The sequence below is a fragment of the Triturus cristatus genome, chromosome 10 (assembly GCF_964204655.1).
Source record: "Triturus cristatus chromosome 10, aTriCri1.1, whole genome shotgun sequence".
Lineage (NCBI taxonomy): Eukaryota > Metazoa > Chordata > Amphibia > Caudata > Salamandridae > Triturus > Triturus cristatus.
Window position 1 is genome coordinate 883893404 of NC_140593.1, and position 22522 is coordinate 883915925.

A 22522-nucleotide genomic window follows, 5' to 3' on the forward strand; every position below is an offset into this window, starting at 1 on the left:
ACGGGAGGTTTTCGTTTCTTAGTGCTACGTGTTATATCCTATACTTGACACTTCACCTTCTTCGTGGATTTCCTGCTGCTGTGCAATGTTTGGGAGCATTTACGTGCTGTGAACCCCCCGGCACGACGTGAACAACCTGCGGCCATTTTAGGGTTGGCGTTGGCCATATCAATTCTCCCCGACCCTTTACACATACAAAAGACACCAACAGGTGCTGGGGCAGGAGCACACCTCGCTATAATGAAGCATGCCACCTAGCTTGCTAGAGGTGCTGTACCCTGCCTCCTGTATATTTATTGTATCTGTTTGGGTGAGCCTTTGTACTTGAGCGGTGCTCTCAGTAAGTGGAGGGTTAAAGTGTCAGCTGTGATGAAGTCATGCTCGACAGAAATCACGAAAAATCCTTTTGCTTCCAGAAGCCAAGTCAAGCTTCGGTAGCTGGGCTTAAAGCCGCCGTGTTTCAGCGAGATGATGGCACTGTACGGTTCTCCGAGCGAGGGGCGGGTCTAAAACCATTACTGTTCTGTCACGGCGTGAGGCTGATTGCTGGAGACATCTGCTTAGCCACGTGAGGGAGAAGATCTCAGGGTTTATGGAGTGTGTGCGGCAGGCTTGAGAGTGCGGCTCGTTCGGTGCTCAGCTCTGCGCGGGAACTGGAGCAGAATGAGGGAGCTCGTCTTGGCTCGAAGCGTGCCACTGCCGTCGGGCTCTCGGCCCCGGGCGTGTGCGTTATCTGGACAGGCTAGTCTAGAAGTGCTACTCACTCAAGCACTTATTCTTGGGTATGTGGGTTATTAGGAAAGGCGTAGACGAGCGGATGTGGCTTACCAGCCAGAGCGGCCGACTTTGGAGCTGGGGAAGCACGTACGAGTCTCGGTGTCTGCTCAATATTCTGTGATTCTGGGCAAATCACTTAATCTCCCTGTGCCTACCCACAAATTGATGTGGTTGTGTAACTTAATTGGTGCTCATGTAAAGAGTCCATACTTTCGGGTCGAGTTACCACTATATTGCAACAAAAAAAGCCTCGAAGCTTGCTTCCCTAGGTGCTCATCCATGAGTCCGCGGGGTGTGAGTTATCAGGACAGGCTTGAAGCGTGCCACCACCCTCAGGAGCGCATCTCTGGGCACCGGTGAGTGTGGGGTATCCAAACAGGCACGAAGGCGCCACACTCAAGGCTCACCGCTCGCCCCCGGAATGTGTGAAATATCAGGACAGGCTCGAGGCGTGCAATACCTATCAGACGCACACCCCTCGGCCTGTGGCTTTGTGGGGTACCGAAAACACAGCCTGGTCCTCCAGGCCAATTTTTGGCCCCAGGTAAGTGTGTGATGGCAGGACAGACGTGAAGCGCGGCTTCCCCGTCAAGCTTATGCTTGGGCCTCGTGTGCAGTTATCCTTCATGACCACTTTGTTTCTGTTCCTCCGCGCCCACTTTGTTTCTGTTCTTAAGTTGGGCCCCGGTGATCCTACAGAAATGCACGGTTAGCTGTAATGGAGTGTGTACAGCACGTGGCATTAGACGGACCGACCGCCTGTGCAGCAAAGCAGGCACAAGCATCCTTTGGGCTATGTGTGGACGTGCCGTTTAAAAGATGAGCTGCAGTCTTTATTGCTACTATAAGTAACAAGGGAACCCAATATAGGTAGCTTTTGGACCTAGGGTAATTATGTATTTTAAAAGAACATACGTCCCTAGCTCAAACATAAATAATGTAACTATTTCAACATAGACTTAGATAAGACCTATGTGCATTCAACATTTATTTTGAAATTTACAAAAGGTTTGAAACGATAAAGAAGCACGAAAGCAATGAAACAAGGGCACAATCCTGTACCGAATTTTCAACAAAGGAAATGAGAAGTAGAAAAAAGTGGCAGGCAAAAACTTTGGGAGCAAACAGGGAGGCTTACAATAAAGAACTCAAGTAAGCTCAGACCAACAGAAACCACAATACATTTTTACAGTGGATACATTGTGGTACTGTCATGGAAAGTCGACGTTTCGAGCCCTAGCTCCTAATACAGTGGGATCATCCTCAGGACTATAAATTACAAAAGTTGCCTGATATGAGTTATATGCCTTCGGTAGAGTACGAGGCGTCGTCATGCTGGCGCTGGGCGTGAGCAGTGGTGCTCAATCTTCGAATGACCAACGGATGGCACGGTGGTGGGATTATTGTTGCGTGGATATGCCTTAAAGTGAGCAGATGGAGGCGCTCGTCGTTGCGTTAGGAAGGTGTAGCAACCGGGCTGGATTGAAGGCAGGGATAGATTATGCAAACAAGGGAAGAGTGGGAGGCAGCTACCGATGGCTGCCGGAATAGGACAGAACTTGAGACAGTCTCGTGGTCGCGTCAGGGAGGTATAATAGCCAGGCTGAATATAAAGCAGAGAATGCTTCTGCGTGTTGGGAGAGGAATGGCCGGCAGCAAGCGATGGCTGTCGGTGTTCGGTCAGAGCTCGAAAGAGACTCGATGCGCCGAGGCGGATGATAGAAGCATTCTCTGCTTTATATTCAGCCTGGCTATTATACCTCCCTGACGCGACCACAAGACTGTCTCAAGTTCTGTCCTATTCCGGCAGCCATCGGTAGCTGCCTCCCACTCTTCCCTTGTTTGCATAATCCATCCCTGCCTTCAATCCAGCCCGGTTGCTACACCTTCCTGACGCAACGGCGAGCCCTGTCAAGCACTGGGCACCACACGTTATACTAACATTTTAAATAAAACCCGCATCACCGCAAGGCTTTAATTAGTCGCACATATTATCAGCTGTGTTCAGCTAACAGCGTGATCTTCTTCTAATTATGAATAATTTTCCTAGTTCAGTGGTTGGCACTTCCTTCTGGAGATTCTTTCATAATGCACATGCGGCTAAAATCCATACATGCCAACATACCTGATTCAGACCGGAGACGCCGGGTTTTCGAAGCACAAATTGGCTTTACTTTGGCGGCTCTTTGGGGCCCTCCTGGTAATCAGGATATAATTACCACTGTTGATTTGCATATGACTTATGCCGTGCTGTTTTTTTTTTTCATGTGAATTTGCTTTCACAAAACGTATTTCACCAAAACCAGTGTGCAAGGAGTTAAAGTTATACAGTAACGGTAAAATCATATAGTAGACACCTCATGACTATTAGATTTCTTTCCCTTGTTACACGCGATCTGAAAGGTAGTAAACGGTGTTTTCATCGTGCCAAGTTTGCTGTACTGTGGTAAAAAAACAAAATGAATGTCACCGTTGTACATTTAAGGAAAAGTACAGAATTTGATAGTGGTTCTCCACAGGGCGCCGTAACCATAGTAACAGAACCAAGGGGAAAGGAAAAGAGAACCAGCTTAAAGTGAGCTGGGGCACAGAGAATGAGTGAGCAAGAGACAGGGTGCGCAAGTGGAAGGTGGGTTTAGGGCAGTGGCTATTAGCTTGTGCTACATTGTTCTGTGGTTATTTGCGTGTGCTGCAATGCATAGGAAAACTGGTAGGTGAGACGCATAGTCATTATCATTGGGTGCTGCACGAAGCAGTAAAAGGGTGGCAGTTGTTACACAGGGAGCATGAAGCAGAAAAAGAGAGGTACTTATTGGCATGCAGTGGGTGATGCAGTAGAACAGAGGTGGTGGTTTTGGCTATCCTGTATGGTACAGCAAAGGGGTGGTGATTATTGGTAGGCAATGAATGCATCGTCTGGCAGAATGGTGGTGAATATCACCAGACACTATTGAACACAGAAAAAGGGGTAGTTATTGGCAGGTGCTACATAGAGGATAGAAAGGAGAAAGAACGGCGATGACCGTATGTGAAGCATGGAACAGTAAAAGGCTGCTTGTTACCAGCAAGAACCGCAGAGTATGGTGGAGGTTCTGGTAAGGGCTGGTGAAAGTATGGACCTTTTTGGCGCGTGTTAAATCGTGTTGTAGAACAGTGGTGGTTGTTGGCCCGCACAGTAGGGAGCAGTAAGCCTGTTCTTATTGGCATGCCCTGCAGTGGGGAGCATTAAAAGGGTGGTGGTTGTTGGCTGGTCTTGCTTGGAGAAATAAACGAGCATTAAAAATGCAATAGGTATCGCCTGTCATTAAGTTAAAGCCATTTGCTTTGCTATACAATACCATTAGCAAAGCAAATGGCTTTAACTTAATCAAAGGCAAGACCTGTTGAATTTTCAATGCTTGTCTTAGAATGCTTTCAATTCCTCATAAGTGAAATTTACTCTTTCTCATTTTGTATGCTCGTGTGTTTTTTTAATCATAGTTGACCGTTTCCTGTATTTCGAAGCTATCCCAACAGTCCCAGGACTAATCCAGGTAATAGAGTTGTGGTGAGTTCTCAAGCCTACTCCTCCTTGCCTGCTCACCCAATAGGCAGGCTCGTCAGCATGGTTGACCTCTTCAAATTCTTGGTGCAGAGCTTGCAAAATATGCAGAGAGAGTTTGAGGCCTTCTCCTGCCCTATATGGGGTGTTTATAGACGTCTTGGACATTTTTCTGTAAGAACGCAAGGAGGGCCTGGCAGAATGTTTGACACTGGTGTTTATGGTGCAATCTAAATTAATTTCTTTTTCTACACAGCAACTAACCTGTCCCCCGGCTGTAGAAACTGGGTCCCTACAATGCAAGCAGGTAATGTGCAAATGAATGGTCTGAAAACGTTCTAAAGATGTGTGCAACATGCACAGGCCTCCTCTCTAGTCTGGTACATTCCTGCAGAGTTTGCAACAGGATATTGGAGATGGTGCTATATGTCAGACAGTTTCCTGAGAGATGCCTTGATGTTCATGTATATAGGATGTTGTGCTCATGGAGCTAATGCATATTTTATCTTTTAATCTCCTATTCCGTGACTGTCTGGGTCCCTTGTTGCAGAAACACAGCCCCTGCAGTTTGGCAAACCACATAACATGCTAATGGTCTGATAACTTTCTCTGAACCTGTATGCTACGCTCAAGGATTCCGGCTACACCTGGCTCCCTTATAGCTTTCTCCATTCCTACAGAGCTTGCAAAATTAGGATGGAGATGGTTTAATGGTCTAACATAGAGTTCCATTTAAGGATGCTTTGCATTTCTTAGGAGGGAGCATGATTTACTATTCCTCATTTTGTATGCTATAGAGCATAACGTTTCTTAGATATTGAAGATGTCAAATCAATGCCTACGATTAATCAAAGTAACAAGGTTTTGACTGAGTTCTCCAACTTCTTTCACCCAAGCCAACCCCTTCTTACCCTCCCTAAAATATGCAAGCCTTCCAGCTTGGCCTGGCTCTTCCATAGCTTGGTGCATTCCTAGAGACCTTGCAAGATTAACTCCGAGATGGTTTGAGGCCTCCTCCTGTCCTATCAGAAGGAGGTTATAGATTTCTTGGACATTTTTCTACTAGACTGGTGGGATGTAATTTTTGACATTGGCGTTAATAGAACAATCTTTATTTCTTGTCCTTTCTCACACAGCAACTCTCCTGTCTCCTGGCCAGAGAAGAGGGGCCCATACAGTGCATCATAGTGAATCAGGTAACATGCAAATGGAAGATCTCTGATAACGTTACCCCCCTAATCTTTACAGTATGCACAGGCTTTCCATTTCGTTTCGGTACTTCCTAACCTGTTAATTCCAATTCCTGCAGAGCTTGCAAGGGGATGTTTGAAATAGTTTAGGGCCTCCACCTGCTCCTCAAGGTAGAGGTCGGTTTTCTCAACTTGCTGTTTCACCAATATACTTATCTGCCAGTCTTTTACCACCCAAATGGGCAGTTCATAGGATAAGTGTGAAATGAATTGCTTTTGAGCAAGGATCCTGTTTGTGCTTTAGGTACCTCTTTACTATACCATAATATTAACTCCCCCGCCCAAAAAAATATGCAGGCCTTCCAGCTTGACCTGGCTCTTCCATAGCTTGGTGCATTCCTAGAGACCGTGCAAGATTAACTCCGAGATGGTTTGAGGCCTCCTCCTGTCCTGTCAGAAGGAGGTTATAGATTTCTTGGACATTTTTCTACTAGACTGGTGGGATGTAATTCTTGACATTGGCGCTAATAGAATAACCTGTATTCTTTGTTCTCTTTTCCTACACAGCAACTCTCCTGTCACCTGGCTAGAGGAGATGGGCCCCTACAGTGCATCATATTAAATCAGGTAACATGCAAATGAACGGTCTCAAGGTGGAGATCGGTTTTCTTAACATGCTGTGTCGGCAATATACGTATCTGCCAGTCTTTTACCACCCAAACGGGCAGTTCGTAGGATAAGTGTAAAATGAATTGCTTTGGAGCAAGGATCCCGTTTGAGCATTAGGTCCCTCTTTACAATACCTAATTATTTACTACTACTACTATATATTTTTTTTTCTCCCAGTCTGTGGTTTTGTTTCTTGCTTTGTTTCCTCATCATAATATAAACTGCTGGGAAAATCTTGAGGGACCGACACATAAGGCCCCTTGCTGAATTTGGAATTTTGTCTACTTTTCAGAAATCTATAGCTGTCCTGAATCACCCATGAATTTCATAGTGGCTTCCACCACAAACTGGTTGTAGGCCGAAAGCACAAAAAACAAGAACAATTGGCTAACTCTTTGAAAAATGCCTAAATGTAGCATGCTCCTGAAAGCTGGGAAGATGTTGACTTTAGCACAGCGACCCACCATTCACTGATACCAATTTTAGGGGGGGGGGGGAGGGGGGGACCTATTATTTCATCCGGGGCTTTTTTCCCCCTCTATTTTTCCCAATAAACTCAAAATTTAGCTATATTTTGCTTATTTGCTCCGTACCCTCCAGGGGAATCCACAAACCCTAGGTACCTTTATATCCCCCATGATATTGAGGGGGGAAAAGGATGCAAATTTGGCGTGGATACCTTATGTGGGGAAAAGTTATGGAGCTACTGTTTGACGCAGACTCCTAATGTGAATGTTTGTTTCTATGGTGCAGGCCTCAACTATAATAAACTAAGAAATATGTACACTGTACTAAAGGCTCACATATTTCTGTTTACTGATTTTGATAAATACAGACAAAGCCATCTATTTTCCTGTCTGTATTTATTTTTAAATATTGAAAATTACAGAACATAGGTTTTCTTTTTTAACGGTTCTCACTATTGTCAAACACAAGTGCTAGATCAATAGCTGTACTGACTTGCAGGGCAAAAAATAAAGAAACAATGTATAATGAAGGTTAAGCAACTTCAGAAGTACATCTGTTTTGAGCTTTTCTACAATGCCAATTTTTTCAGATGATTGTATTGCACTCTAAATGTCTAAACCCCATTGGACATTCAAACACGAGTAAGCATTAGGTGATTAAATACATGTGAAAACCTATCTATTGCAGTTTTATTTATTTTACACAGTCCAACATAAATTTGGATAAATACAGATAAAATGAGTAATATAAATAAATGCATATAAATACATTTCTAAATAATAAATGCCATAAAACCAGGAGCCCTACCTTTAATATATTTAAACATAGAATGTAAAATGTTTGCTGGGCACATGAAGGTTATTGAACTGTAGACTGAGTGATGTTACCTTTTGCATAATAATAATAAAAAGAATTAAGCAAAAAACTTGGTAAAGACTGTCTAAAGTGATAAAGAAGCATGTTGGCTTCAAGCTGTAAAGAACTACTTATTTTAGTGTAAAAATATGGACAGGTTATTAGCCTGTTTCTTCAGAAGCACCATGAGAACCTATTTAAAAAATACTGAGATATGAAACTGTAAAGAAATTGGTTTGTTTTGGCGGGGGGGGGGTTGAAATCCTACTCCAGCAACAACTATACTTGTCTGGGGGGGGGGGGGGGGGGGGGGAACCACAAAAGTTGCTGAATTAACGTGTGCTTAACCCTCTGGAAGCTTGGCACAAAAGCTTTCAGGTTCAACTTAGTAACTGTGTTAAGTATTTATGCAGCACAGAAACCATAAAGTGAAAAATCCCAACCCAATTTAGTAAAAATAAACATGTTAATAAATAAAAAGACCCTATAACAAATATAAATCCTATCAATACAACCGGAGTTATGATTCTTTAAAGGTTTCATTGAAATCTAGCGACAAAAAGATCTAAATTCCATCTGCGCGAGTTCGGGAAGAACTCAAAACACTTGTGTTTTTTTTTTTTTTTTTTTTTTTTTTGAAAGTTTTTATTGTGCAGAAAGGAGGGTACAAGTACGGGCCTACAACCGCCTGGGCCGGCCAAAACACTATTGTTGATCGCGATGCATCATGATTCAGATACACAAGGTCGAATGGGCTTGGTCTCTGCTTATTACCTTCAGACAGATCAAATTTTGAAGAAAAGACCAGGAGAAGGTAGAGTTCAGTGGGGAAAGACAGTAGGCTGTGTCCAAAGAGGGGTTATGTTTGCCAGCGAGGGCTGGACAAAGTCTTGGGGAAGCCATTGAAGATGGCAGGAAAAATCTGAGCAGTAGAAGAAGCTGGATTTCCAGGCCGAGGAGTCTGTTGTCAATAGGGAGCTGGTTGTCGTTGAGCCCGGTGAAGATTTTTGCAATCAGACTTGAAACAACTTTTTTTGAAGTCAAAAACCGCAAGTGGACAGAACTCCAATAAAGTAGAAGGCCTTCACTATAGTGAAAAACAAATGTAGGAGTTCTTCACTACCAGGACATGTGATAATTAAACATATGCCCTACTTCTTAATTACAATGCTCCAAGCCCTGTGGTCTTTTTTTAGGGTCTACCTCTGGAATTACTTCTATGCCTTAAAAAGACCGGTTTAGGCCTGGTAAAATTATTTTGCCAGGTCAAATTGGCAGTTTGAAACTGCACTATAGGCTTCAATTGCTGGCCTCCAAAATATTTTAAATATGTTTGTAAGTGCTACTTTAGTGGGTGGCTCAAGGAGTGCTGCAGTAACTTCATTTTATTTCTAGGTCCTGAGAAAATGGAGTACCATACACCAGAGAGTTAGAAATACATTAATTGTAACCATCATGAGTAAGCCAACTGGAGCATGTTTAAGGAGAAAGCACGTTAGCACTGGTTAGCAGAGATAAACAGGGATGTGAAATTTTATAAAATATCTTATTATCCAAAGGACAAGATGCATAAGAAATCTACTTGTCCTGTTAAAAAAAAAAATCTACTTGCCCCATTTTGTACCAAACAATGAGGTGTCAAATTAGGACAGCATTCTCATAAGAGCTCAGATAGCAGCCTCTCAGATTATGCCAGGGCTCATATTGCATCAGGATTTGCATTCTTACATGGCTCAGTTCATGTTAACTTTCTGATGGTTTAGGACTCAAAACACATTAGATTTTTATGTCAAATACTCCAACCGCTGCATATCTCAGTTTATAGGGTCACGGTAAGGATCTGAATATGTCAGCACTTTATTATTGTTGGAGTTTGGCTTTTTGCATTGTTCAGGATAGATCATTGCTTAAATTGTATTGATGCTCTCTTTCTAGTTTGAGGAAGAGCCTTGTAAAGTGCCCTGACAATTATATTTATAAACATTCACTAATTTTCTCTAAATGTTACCGTAAGTGAACTTAGATTCTACTTGCAGTTCAGTGCCTTGGTTACCAACGGAGGATCAAGGAGACTGCGCCAGTCCGAAATTGTCGACACTGTCATGTTCGAGCAGATACCTTCAAAAAAAAATATGCAGGCCTTCCAGCTTGACCTGGCTCTTCCATAGCTTGGTGCATTCCTAGAGACCTAGCAAGATTAACTCTGAGATGGTTTGAGGCCTCCTCCTGTTCCATCAGAAGGAGGTTATAGATTTCTTGGACATTTTTCTACTAGACCGACAAGATAGGAGGTGGTGGGATATAATGTTTGATATTGGTGCTAATAGAACAATCTTTATTTCTTGTTGTCCTTTCCTACACAGCAACTCTCCTGTCGCCTGGCTAGAGAAGCGGGCCCCTATCTTGCATCGTAGTGACCCAGGTAACCTGCAAATGAAAGTTCTCTGATAAAACGTTGAAAGAGCTTAAGGCCTCCATCTGCTCTTCCAGGTGGAGAACAGAGGTTTCTCTACCAGCTATTGCAGGAATCTACTTATCTGTCTACTTTTTACTGCCCAAATTGGCAATTCATAGGCTAAGTCTGCAATTAATCGCTATTGAGCAAGGATCCTTTTTAGGTCTCACCTATGCAGCACGCATGCGCTGCTTAGAAGGGGACCTTTTGCAATCGATCCGCATTTTGGCTAAAAGTGTGCACATTTTGCATTGCTTTCTATTGCAACGCGTGCACGTTTGGTGTTTCCCTTGAGAGGGCGAGCATCAGCGCCATCTGTTTGTAATTATCTTGAAAACAGATGGTGCCCCTGCTCGCTCCCTCAAGGGAAAGCTGTGTGTGTCTGGTCCACGCAACGTGTCCTGCGGCCACTTGAGACTTTTTTTTTTCTTCAAATTTAACTTTATTGTTCCCCGCTTACGGCTCTGCCTCTCCAGCCCTTTCTCCTTACTGTGGAGCTTTCCAGACTGCCGCCTATTGGCCGATTTTTCTTTTTTTAAAAAAAACATTTTATTTGTGTATCGGCCGATTTCTGCTGTCTCCTTTTGCCTTCGGCTGCCTATGTTGCCTCTTGGTACTACGTGCAGGTCAGGCAAGTCGTGTTGCTTCTTCCATCCTCATTGGAGTCCTCACCTGCTTCCTCCAGGTCATTGGCTGGCTTTCTCTTCTTCACGTGGCCCAGGCAAATCGGAACTTTGCTCCTCGTACCCAGGCAGTGTCGTTTGGCAACTGGGTCGTCCTACGCTGACTCGCACAGCATATTTTCAGCTGATTTCTCCTTGTTTTCGCCAGCTCTGTTCTGTTGGTTTGTGCAACTTTTCCTCACGCTGATTAGCACAACTCTACTTAGTGGCTGCATGCTTCAAGCTTTGCATTGCTTTTGTTTACTCTGTGCGAGTTCTACGTGCACTCTTGTGGAGGTGGGGTGGAGAGGACGTGCATGGGACCAGACACACACATCAGCCTCAACATAGCCAAAAGTTCTGGCTAAGCACATAAGGTCCCAAAAGCGAGACCTATTGGCTATGCCAATACTTGTTTAGCTTTAGGTCCCTCCTTACAATAACTCCTTATGTACTACTCTATTTTTCCAGTGCTGTGGTTTTGTTTCTTGCTTTGATAGTTGTTTCCTCCTACTATAAGCAACACATTAATCCAACTGCTGTAGTGCAAGGGTAGAAGGGGAAGAGGATGAATGGGACTGGATAAGCTTTACTGACTTGGAGCTATGCAACTTGAGATCGATTTGTTTTACCTCTGCATGCTCACCTAACCCCAATCTGCTGGAGTCGATGAGTGTAAATGTTACGTTTTATGTAGCTTTTAACAGTGGTGTGTAGTGTTACTAGACATGCATAATTTTTTATGTATTCTTTTTATTGAAAATTGGATAACAGGTGATTTGTAACAATGTTTATTTTTTATCAAGGTGGGAAGCTGAATCTGGTGTTTGAAGAACTTTATCTGAGTACCATTGACAATTGGGAGTGTTTGTTGGGGTCCTTCCAGTTGGACTTCCTGCTGTCCATTTTTATGGAGTCTCCCTGTATTGTGGGCTATTATTTCTCATCTGGTGGTATATCTTGTACTTGTTGGGTGAGGGTTTTATATACCCTTGAAACTGGCACGTGAATCAGTTATCCTTGTATGGCCCTTGCATCGCTGCATAGCTTGCAGTAGTCCCATGATAATCAGGTGGTAAATTGCAACAGTTGATTCCGAATCTGGCCTGAAGGGTTTATAAGGAATGCTCTTAGTAGTGTTTTGCTTTGCTATCAGTGCTGCAATCATTTCTTAGGGTAAAAGGAGCACAAGTAAACTCTCCAGCTGCAAAATGTTTTAGGATGGTAAGCTATTAAGATTCTGAGTTTTGTTTACCTCTTTCGGCCCAGAATGAAGTAGCAGGTATACAAGTAGGAAATTGATACAATACTGCTCCACTCGTACTTTCAGAGGTCTGGAACCCCAGAGAGACACCTTTGTCGCACAGCATTTGCCAAAGCTTCGCCTGCAGGGTTCCTCACCCACAATCCAAAGGCAATGCCATACGGGTCAACTGGTCATGGATATTTGCTTATGCTTTTTCTCCTCTTCCACTCATTCCTTACGTGGTTTGGAAGCTCACTCAAATATCCCTCACACAAGTTCTATTAGCCCCAACATGGGTTCGACAAGCATGGTTCACAATCCTACTACAACTATCAGTTCTGCTACATCAGAAGCTGCCTATCCGGCCTCATCTTCTAACTGGACCAGAGGAGGGTCACACAACCCAAAATACTAAATCTAGCGATCTGGCTCCTGAAGTCTTAAACTTCGGGTATCTCAATCATCCACAAGAATGTATGACCATTCTAAAACTGGCTTGCAGGCCTTCCACACAGATATGTTACTCTGTTAAATGGAAGAGATTTGTGCATTGTTTAGCAGAACAAACCACTCTCCCTTATTTTACAAGACCCTATTTTCTACCTGCTCCATTTACAACAGGTAGGCCTTTCATACACCTCTATTAGGTTACATATAGCAGCACTTGCTGCTAACTTGTAAAACAGATAACACATGTATTTTAGATTCAGGTTGTTAAAGCCTGGAATCTTAATATAGTTCTCACAAGGCCTATGGGTCCTCCTTTTGAACCACTACATTCATGTGATGAACAGTTCCTCACATGGAAGGTAGCATTCTAAGTTGCCGTAATGTCTCTCAGACGGATAAGTGAACTTTAAGCGCTCACCCTGGAAGAATCTTTCTTCCACATCTGCCCAGATAAATTGGTACTAAGAACAAACCCACAATTCCTCCCTGTGGTAGTTTCATCTTATCATATAAACCAGACCATTCAGCCTTGGGTGTTCTTTCTGAAACCAGACTCTGTGGCAGAAAGAGCTCTACACTCACTAGATGATAAAAGAGCAGTAATATGCTACATCGACAGGACAAAACATGTTCGTAAAACAACTTTTGTAGGTCTTTCAAACCCTTGAAAGGGCCCACCAGTATCTAAACTAGGAACCGCAAGATGGATAGTAAAATGCATGCAAACTTGCTACCACAAAGCTAAGCGGTTACTACCTTCAGCCCCAAGAGCTCATTCCACACATAAAAAGGAGCCTCTATGGCTTTCCTGGGAAACATTCCTCTAATTGATATCTATAAGGCAGTTACATGGAATAACCCATGTACGTTCACAAAACACTCTTGTGTTGGTCTTGGATAACCACCAAGCTAGAGTGGGCCAAGCTGTACATCTACGTCAGCCAGTAGCTAGCCACCGCATTAGGGGCACACTGCTTTACGGTCAATGCTAAGCAAATGGATTTATGACCAACATATACGACGAATGGAAAATGTTACTTGCCCTGTGAGCATCTGTTCGCTGTGTGTAGTGCTGCAGATTCATATGCTCCCTGGAAGCTAATAATTGACTGTAAGAAAGTGCCCTCTTTCTTGCATGGTATGCCCCCACTTTTTGCTGAATGTACTTTGACTGAGTGTGCCCTGGGCTCCTGCCGATCAGGTGCCCTGGCCCTATGTTCCCTCCCTAAAAACTATGCTGAAACCTAAAACCCCAATTGGCAAACCCTGGCCACATGTCAGCCCCTGGTAAATGGTACACTAGGTATCCAGGGCCTTGTGACCAGGGAAGGCCCCTAAGGGCTGCAGGACTTCTTGTGCCACCCTTAGAGGCCCTGTACCCTGACACAAACACACTGCCCTTGCAGGCTGAGTGTCTAGGTATAGAACAAAACAGTGTTGACATGGCACACATCCCTGTGTGCCATGCCCACAACATTCACTGCCCTGGCATACTTCAGCCACCCCTCTAGCTGGGTGCCCTATGCCAGTGGCGTGGGTACAGGAGCATGAGCCCTGTGCCCCTACAGTACCCAGGTCCATTCCTGTGCACTGTAAGTGCAGTGCTGCAATTTAAGAGTATATGGTGCTCGGAGATCGTCAAACACGAACTCCGCAGCACCATGATGGCTTCACTGAAGACTGAGAAGTTTGGTATCAAACTTCTCAGCACATTAACCCCGCACTGATGCCAGTACAGGATTTAATGTACAATGCACGACAGAGGGCATCTTAGAGATGCCCCCTGAACCTAACCTACAATCCAGGTCTGGTCTGAGGGGCTGCCGAGGCTGCCACAGAGCAGACCTGTTGCTGGACCCCTGGGTAGAGAGCCATCTGCTCTCCTGGACCTGCAACAATGCACATCCTGGGCGAGGTGCTAGATCTCCTCCCCCAGGATGGGCAGGGGAAGCTTCAAAGGCATGCCACCTTTGTGAGCTTCTCCAGGCCACTTGCTGTACCCAGCAACTGGCCCCTACCGGTTCTAAACCCCCTCTCTGGCGGGCATACTGGCAGTAAACCCCAAGGAAGGACAGGGTGTTTGCCAGCCTCTGCCAACCCTACCCCTCAGGTGGGGGAGGCGAGGTGAAGCACACCCCCAGGCTTTCGCCATCTTGAAGATTGGGAGCCCTGCCCAATCAGGACGAGGCCACTACCCCCCTCCCACAAGAGAGTGGCAGGATAGGGGGTGTAGCCACCCCAGGGCAGGGACCCAGTGGTCCCTGCCCTTTGCCTACCTGTAACGCCCCTAAACTTGGTATTTCGGGGCACCCTGAACCTTCCTTAGATTCCAGATTCCGAAACAGCAAAGAAGATCAAGAAGAAAGAAGACCTGCCGTGCAGCTGCTAACAAGAGGAAGACGCCAACTGCTTTGGCCCCAGCCCTACTGGCCTGTTGAACCTGCTCCTGCTAAATCCCGGCACCTCCTGTGGCCAGCAACTTCACAAACCCCGGAGGACCTGGCTACCTTGTGACTGAGCATCTGGAACTCCTACAAGCAGTGGCACTGCTCAAAGCAAGTAACTGACCCCTGGCATCAGCCAAGAACCGCGAACCCGGCACACTCTGCACCCGCCAAGCGAACCCTGCACACTCTGCACCCGCCAAGCCTGGCCTGTGCTGGAGTGGACAAAGACCATGAGGACGTTACCCCCCCCCCCCCCCCCCCCTCCTCTCCCCTGGCGACTGTGACCCCGAATTTGGAACCCAAGGACCCACCTCGACGCTCCTGACAATGCCTACAGCCTCAGAACCAGGGATCCCCCCAACCACTATCAACAGAAGGTAAGATTACGGCCCCCTGTGCCCAACTCCTGGGTACCTACCTATCCTCCAACTACCCAACTTACACCTCAAAGTGGTGGTCACACCTCAAGAATCTCCGTCCCCGAGCTTGCAGCCGTTGTTCATCCTTGAGCTTTTCCCTTGAGCTTTTCCATTGCAATCCATTGAGCGCCCGACGGCTCAAAAGCACCCTGCACCCAGCCGCCCGAGTGGCCCTGGCAGTGCACCTTCTACTCCTACCTACTGCCCCTTTTGCCCTGAGCAAGTGACCAGGACTCCAGCTCCCACAGCCGCGTGGCCTGCTAGTCAGCAGCCACCAACCCAGGGCCCCCTGCCTTCCATAGGATAACATTGGGCCTAACTCACTCTGCACCCGAAGCACTAAGAGTTTATCATAACGCAGTGCTGGTTGAGTGAGACAATCTATCGGGCTAGGAGAGAAGCGAGTGGGGGCTCCAGGAGGTCAGTAGACCAGGAGCCCTTTCACGATGTAGTTCATAGCCACTTTAATCGTAAAGAGACCAGCCTCGCTATCAGGAGTGGTGACCGGCTCGAGGAAGCATTGGATGGAATGTTTAAATATGATTGCCACTCCACCTCCTTTGCCGGAATCCCTGTCTATCCTAGTGATCGCTTAACCACTAGGTAGTGCATCTAGGATCTCTGGCGCAGAGTCCTCGTCCAGCCAAGTCTCGGAGAGAAACATCACATCTATCTGACCATCTAAAAGCAGGTCGTAGATCTCCAATCTATGCTTCCTGAGTGATCGACAGTTCAGCAGGCAACAGTTCAAAGGTGAGCTTGCTCCTTCACCTCCGTCCTCGCACTAGACTCAAATGGGCAATACCTACAGTCCCATCTCATACTTCCTCCTTCCATGCTGTGTCTGCACAGATCCGCCATTGCGGGGCAAAGAGCATGCAGTTCTTGGGAGCTATATTGTAGCTTTACTCCAGAACAACCAGGGGTTGTAGCCCCAGGCCGCGGACGGGCGCAGATGGCCGCCGGCGACGCGGCCGCTGAGGCATGTGGCTTTGATTGCTTCCTGCTCCCCGCAACTAGACCGCTAACCGGTCGATCGGAAGTGCCTGGCTCTCACCTTCCCTGCCCTCCGCGCAACGGTACTGGTTACTGTGTCGGACCGGGGCAAGAAGAATTCAAGACTGAGCCCACGCCTCCGTGAGCCTCCCGTGAAGGTAAGCCGCTAAAATGCCCCCAACACTCCCCTCAGAGAAATTTGCACAATATTAAAAAAATAAACGTTAATGTCATCAAATTTTAAAATGATAAAACAGGTTGCAGCACCAAGCAGTTAGAGGGCCCTGCCACTGCCCCACTCGCCGCCCTAGCTCGCTTCACCAGGGGTGTGACATTAAGAGCCCAGCTGAGTTCAGGGAGTAAAGACACCCATATCCCTAGATACTTAAAAGATAGGCGGTGGAGCGGTATGGTGGCCTGCCAGTCGAAGCAGTCTCTGGACATGTGACGGGGGACCAAGACCGATTTCTTGGTGTTAAGCCGGAGGCCTGTTCAAAAGTCCGGAGGATCCGAAGGCAGTGAGGGCCCGATATCACAGGATCCGCCAAGTAAATCAGGACGTCGTCCTCATAGAGCTCGATTTTGTCAGTTTCTGTATTGGGCCACTCTCAGATCTGCACCTGCCCACTTGACCGTATCAGGGCCGCTAGGGGCTCCATCGCCAGAGCAAAGAGCAGGGGGGAAGAGAGGGCACCCCTGCCTCGTTCCCCTGCAGATCGGAAAGGGTTCTGATAGGACTCCGTTCACCAGGACTCGTGGTCTTGGATGAGCGTACAGGACGCGGACGAAACCCCGGAAGCGGGGTTCGAAACCCATATCAGCCTGGATATCTTCCAAGAACCCCCACTCTACCGAATCAAAAGTTTTCTAGAAATCAACCAGGAGGAGTGCGAGGTAGGGGGTGATCAAGTGTCGGTGGGCCAGGGCTGAATGAAGCCTCCTCAGACAATGTCGGGCACCACGCGATGGTATGAACCCACATTGGTATGCGTGGACCAGTGTGTGTAAGTGGGGTTTAAGGCGCTGAGCAAGTATCGTGGTGTATAGTTTTAGCTCAGTGTTTGAGGGAAATTGGATGGTAGTCCGCGCATTGGGATGAAGGTGGCTGGGATTTAGGAGGGACCACGATAGTGCCCATATCGGTCTCGAAAGGAAAGGAGCCCTTCTCAAGTGCCTCACGAAATAGCTGAGCGCGGTATGGAGTGAGCGTCTTGCAGTACAGTGCATAATATTCCTGAGGAAGGCAGTCAGGCCCTGGCGTCTTGCCAGACGAGGTAAGGGTAATCGGTTCCCCAATTTCTTTTTTGGGTGATGGGACGGTCCAGGTCTTTCTGAACAGTTGAGTCTAAATGAGGGAGTTGACTGGGTCCAGCCCTCAACATACTTGTAAGAGACAGAGAGGGAGTCCAAGCCATGCATAGCTGGCGATAATACTTAGCAATGGCCTGGGCCATAGCGGCTGAGGGGTTACATACCGACCCGTCCTGAGCGACTAGCTCAGGTATTATGCGGTTCGCCCTGGGATAGGTGGGCAGTCTATGGAGGAGAGAACAGTTCTTGTCCCCCTATCCATACACCCTGGCGATGGAGGAGCGCCAGAGGAGTCCACGTCCACCGACAAATGTCGAATCTCTTCGCGGATGTGCACCAGGAGCCTCACTTCTGAGGCGTCTGGATTCAAGGCGGTGGACCGTTCAAGGCGCAAGGCCTGCGCCTCAATTGAGGTGATCTGGTCTAGCTGCGCGTGCCGCTGGATTTTGAGGTGTCCCTTGGTGACTCGCGAATCGTGGCCATGCCAACCTCCCACAGAACACCTGGCGACGGCACTGACCCAGCGTTAATCTGGAAGTAATGTTGGAGTTCCCGCCCAACCACATTACGGAAGTCTTTGTCTTGGAAGAACCATGTGTTCAGAAATGGTATACATTTTAAGAGACTAAAATCCCCCACCAAGAATTGTATTGAGAGTCTGGGGGATATGATTTTTAGAGGTTTCAAAGCTTTCTAGTACCGTAAAAGCCCAATCACATGTATTTGGTTGTGCTAGACTGGGTCAAAGTCAAAAGTTATGGCAGACTGATGGAGTGTTGGTTGGGTACCAGGACAAGGTTCGTCCCTTTTAAAAAGTCACATCCTTATTTTTATTTTTTTTCTGGGGGAGTTTTGTCATTGGGTAGGCAGACTGTTTATCGAATCTGACTGAAGGTTCGATAATGTCGCTTGCTGCTTTGCATTGGTCTTGGTGAAATCTTCCACACGGGGGGGGGGGGGGGCAAGACTTTTTCTGGCAGTTGTTCATCGGGGCAACCTAGTGTGTTGAATCTGACTGGCAATGCAACAATACGTGCTCCCTCCCGTGGTAGCCTCTGGTTCTTTTAGGTAAAAGTTCAGAAAAGGTTTCTACATATTCACTTATAGCAGTCTTGAGGAGGGAGAGTCCTTTCTAACACGGGCCTAGGACCTTTTGGACACCACTTGGTGAGTTAGGACTCCATCTCCCTGAAGCAAGCAGTAGGGCCCATGGTGAATCCAGTTGTACCTGGCCAGCTGGCCTGTCCTTTGTTACAGGATTGTTGCAACATTTGTGTCCCGGAACTTGAGGAAGCTAGCCCTCGGAGTCCAACTCTTCTGGCCAGGGTGGGTTAAAGTGGGAGCAGGTCTAGCTCTTGTGGTTACCTCTTGGGTGAAACATCAGGCTTAGTCCTGCGTTCCAATTTTCTTTGGTTCAAGAGGTGCAGCCCTTCTGTTTTCCAGAGGTCCAACCGTGTTCTGAGGAAGGTAGTCGGGGATGGCACTTTTATGCCTGGGCCTAGCTTGTGGGTTGGGGGTGACCCCTAATCAATTACAACAAAAAAAAAACTTCGAGGCAACTCTGCCCACTTTGACATTTTCTGGGTGTTTGGGTCTGACCAATCCCACAGTGCCATGGTCTGCCAAAATCCAACATGGTAGAATAGTTCTTTCCTTGGTCAGAGCTCTGGGCATACCCCTATGGTGTGTGTAAGGAAATGGGGGAACTCCCCCTGCACCGGTATTGGTGCCACTCTGGCTGCTTGGACAATGGTATGGTCAAGCCTATGTGAGTTACATCTGCCTGTGACAGGGCTGCCTCATTGTAGCTTGTACAGTTGGTTTCCACACTTCCCCAGGCCACCCTGTCAGGAGGAGGTCACACCTCCTCTCAGCAGATAAGGCCCTTTTGTTCTCCTTCGTGCAAGCAATTAATACCTCCCAGCAGGCTGCCAGGTGACTGGAGTGCTCTTGTCTAAAGCCTCTAGTAGCCCTCTGAGATAGTCCCCGAGTAATTACCAGTGGCCAAGAGTAATTCAAGCATTCCATCCGTCAATGTTTTGTATAATTTAGTAAAAGTTCTAAAAGTGGCATTTTCAAAACCGTAATTTAAATTATGAATTACTATCTGATTGGATTTTAAATTCCTATGCTCAGGGATTCCAGCTACACTTGGCTCCCCTATATATTCCTACAGGGCTTGCAAGATTAAGATGATTGAATGGTCTAACAAATACGGTTCCTTTCAAGGATGCTTTGTTTCTCAGAAGCACAGTTTACTATTCCTCATTTTGTATGCTTGTTTGTTTACAGAGCATAAACTTCCCTGGATTTTGAAGATGTCAAAGCAATGCCTACGACTAATCAAGGTAACATGGTTGTGACTTTGTTCTCCAACTTTTTTCACCCAAGCCAGCACCTTCTTACCCTCACCAAAATATGCAGGTCTTCCAGCTTGACCTGGCTCTTCCATAGCTTGGTGCATTCCTAGAGACCTTGCAAGATTAACTACGAGATGGTTTGAGGCCTTCTCCTGTCCTTTTGGGAGGAGGTTATAGATTTCTTGGACATGTTTCTACTAGCCTGATAGTAGGTAGTGGGATATAATATTTGATAATGGTGTTAATAAAACCATCTTTATTTCTTGTTGTCCTTTCCTAAACCGCAACTCTCCTGTCACCTGGCTAGAGAAGAGGGGCCCATACAATGCAACATAGTGAACCAGGTAACATGCAAATGAAAGGTCTCTGATAACATCACCCCCTTAATCTGTACTTTTTGGCCAGGCCTTCCATTTTGCTTCAGTTACCTAATCTGCTCATTACTGCAGAGCTTGCAAGGGGATGTTCGAAACAGTTTAAGGGTTCACCTCCTCCTCCAGGTGGAGATCACACGTTTCTCAACCAGCTATTTCAGCAATCTACCGATTTGTCCACCTTTTTACTGTCCAAATTGGCAGTTCAAAGGATACATCTACAATTAATCGCTATTTAGCAAGGATCCTTTTTTAGCTTTTTGTCCTTTTTTTTACAATACCTCATTATGTACTACTCTTTTTCCAGTGCTGTGGTTTTGTTTCTTGCGTTGATAGTTGTTTCCTCCTACTATAAGCAACACATTAATCCAATTGCTATAGTGCAAGTCTTGTTTTCTGGGGGAGTTTTGTCGTTGGTGAGGCGGACTGCTGATCCAAACTGACTGAAGGTTCGATAATGGCGCTTGCTGCTTTGCAGTGGACCTGGTGAAATCTCCCACACTATGAGACTATGGCTTTTATTTTGGAAGTTGTGCTGCTTTCAGCGGGGCAAACAAGTGTGTTGAATCCGACTGGGAATGTAACAGTACTTTGGTCCCTCCCGTGGTAGCCTCTGTTTCCTTTAGGTAAAAGTTCAGAAAAGGTTTCTACATGTTCACTTTTAGCAGTCCAAGGGGGGAAGAGTCCTTTCTTACACCAGCCAAGGGCCTAGGACCTTTTGAACACCACTGAGTTAGGACTTCATCTCCCAGAAGCCATCAGAGTCCATGGCAAATCCAGTTGTACCGGGCCAGCTGGGCTGTCCTTCGTTGCATGATTCTTGCAACATGCGTGTCCCGGCACTTCGAGACTAGCCAGCTAGCTCTTGGAGTCAAACTCGACTGTCCTAGGTTCAAGTGGGAGCAGGTCTGGCCCTTGTGGTTACTCTCCTCTGGTAAAACAGAAGGACCCAGTCCTTCTGTGTTCCAGTTCTTTGGTTCACGAGGTGCAGCCCTTCTGTTTTCCAGAGGTCCAACAGTGTTCTGAGGAAGAGGGAGATCTGCCGACATCTCTTCCCCCTTTACTTCCCAACCCCCCCACCGGGATTGGTGCCACTCTTTCCAAGCAGCCAATGGCACGGTCAGGCCTATGTTAGTTACATCTGTCTGTGACAGGGCTGCCTCGTTGCTTGTACAGTTGGTTTCCACAATTCCCCCGGCCGTCCTGTCCGGAGGAGTTCAAACCTCCTCCCAGCAGATAAGTCTCTTTTGTTCTCTTTCCTGCAAGCAGTTCATACCTCCCATCAGGCTACCAGGTGACTGTTGGAGTTCTCTTGTCTAAAGACTGTAGTAGCACTCTCTGAGATAACCCCCAGAGTAATTACCAGTGACTGAGATTAATTTAAGCATTCCATCCGTCACTTTTTTGTATACTTTAGTAAATGTTCTACAATTGGAATTTTCAAAACTGTCATTTAAATGATGACATTCCCTTCAGATTGCATTTTAAATTCCTATGCTCAGGGATTCCAGCTACACTTGGCTCCCCTATAGCTTTTTCCATTCCTACAGAGCTTGCAAGATTGAGATGGTTGAATTGTCTGACAAATACAGTTCCTTTCAAGGATGCTTTGTGTTTCTCAGGAGCACAGTTTACTATTCCTCATTTTGTATGCTTGTTTGTTTACAGAGCATAAACTTCCCTGGATTTTGAAGATGTCAAAGCAATGCCTACGACTAATCAAGGTAACATGGTTGTGACTTTGTTATCCAACTTTTTTCACCCAAGCCAGCACCTTCTTACCCTCACCAAAATATGCAGGCCTTCCAGCTTGACCTGGCTCTTCCATAGCTTGGTGCATTCCTAGAGACCTTGCAAGATTAACTCCAAGATGGTTTGAGGCCTCCTCCTGTCCTATCAGGAGGAGGTTATAGATTTCTTGGACATTTTTCTACTAAACTGATAGAAGGAAGTGGGATATAATATTTATATTGGCGTTAATAGATCAATCTTTATTTCTTTTTGTCCTTTCCTACGCAGCAACTCTCTTGTCACCTGGCTAGAGAAGCGGGCCCCTACAATGCAACATAGTAAACAAATTGACATGCAAATGAAAGGTCTCTGATAATATCACCCCCCTGATCTGTAATGTTTGCCCAGGCCTTCCATTTTGCTTCAGCAACCCCTCATCTGTTCATTCCTGCAAAGTTTTAAAGAGGATGTTTTGAAACAGTTTAAGGCTTCATCTCCTCTTCCAGGTGGAGATCACAGGGTTCTCGACCAGCTATTTCAGCAATCTCCTTATTTACCCACCTTTTTACTG

The 22522-nt window shown here is 46.2% G+C and overlaps 1 long non-coding RNA gene and 3 other non-coding genes across 24 annotated transcripts in view; all 4 read left to right on the forward strand.

Moving 5' to 3' along the window:
- The window catches only part of LOC146796168 (uncharacterized), a 94712-nt gene that overhangs the window by 4768 nt on the left and 67422 nt on the right, over window positions 1–22522 (forward strand). For 9 of the 21 annotated variants that reach the window (XR_014969559.1, XR_014969562.1, XR_014969549.1 and 6 more), the window contains exons 2-7: window positions 4575–4625; window positions 5422–5514; window positions 6076–6135; window positions 9864–9922; window positions 19779–19834; window positions 21889–21944. This is a non-coding gene — a long non-coding RNA (uncharacterized LOC146796168). Of the gene's footprint in view, window positions 1–4287; window positions 4311–4574; window positions 4626–5421; window positions 5515–6075; window positions 6136–9863; window positions 9923–19778; window positions 19835–20153; window positions 20191–21888; window positions 21945–22522 lie in introns of those variants that run through there. The other 12 variants (XR_014969560.1, XR_014969563.1, XR_014969551.1 and 9 more) reach the window with 5 other exon arrangements.
- On the forward strand, window positions 5242–5375 carry LOC146796169 (small nucleolar RNA SNORA9). The gene has a single exon (XR_014970295.1). It is a non-coding gene; the product is annotated as a small nucleolar RNA SNORA9 (small nucleolar RNA).
- On the forward strand, window positions 5860–5993 carry LOC146796170 (small nucleolar RNA SNORA9). Its single transcript, XR_014970298.1, has one exon. It is a non-coding gene; the product is annotated as a small nucleolar RNA SNORA9 (small nucleolar RNA).
- LOC146796171 (small nucleolar RNA SNORA9) lies at window positions 22015–22148 on the forward strand. The gene has a single exon (XR_014970297.1). It is a non-coding gene; the product is annotated as a small nucleolar RNA SNORA9 (small nucleolar RNA).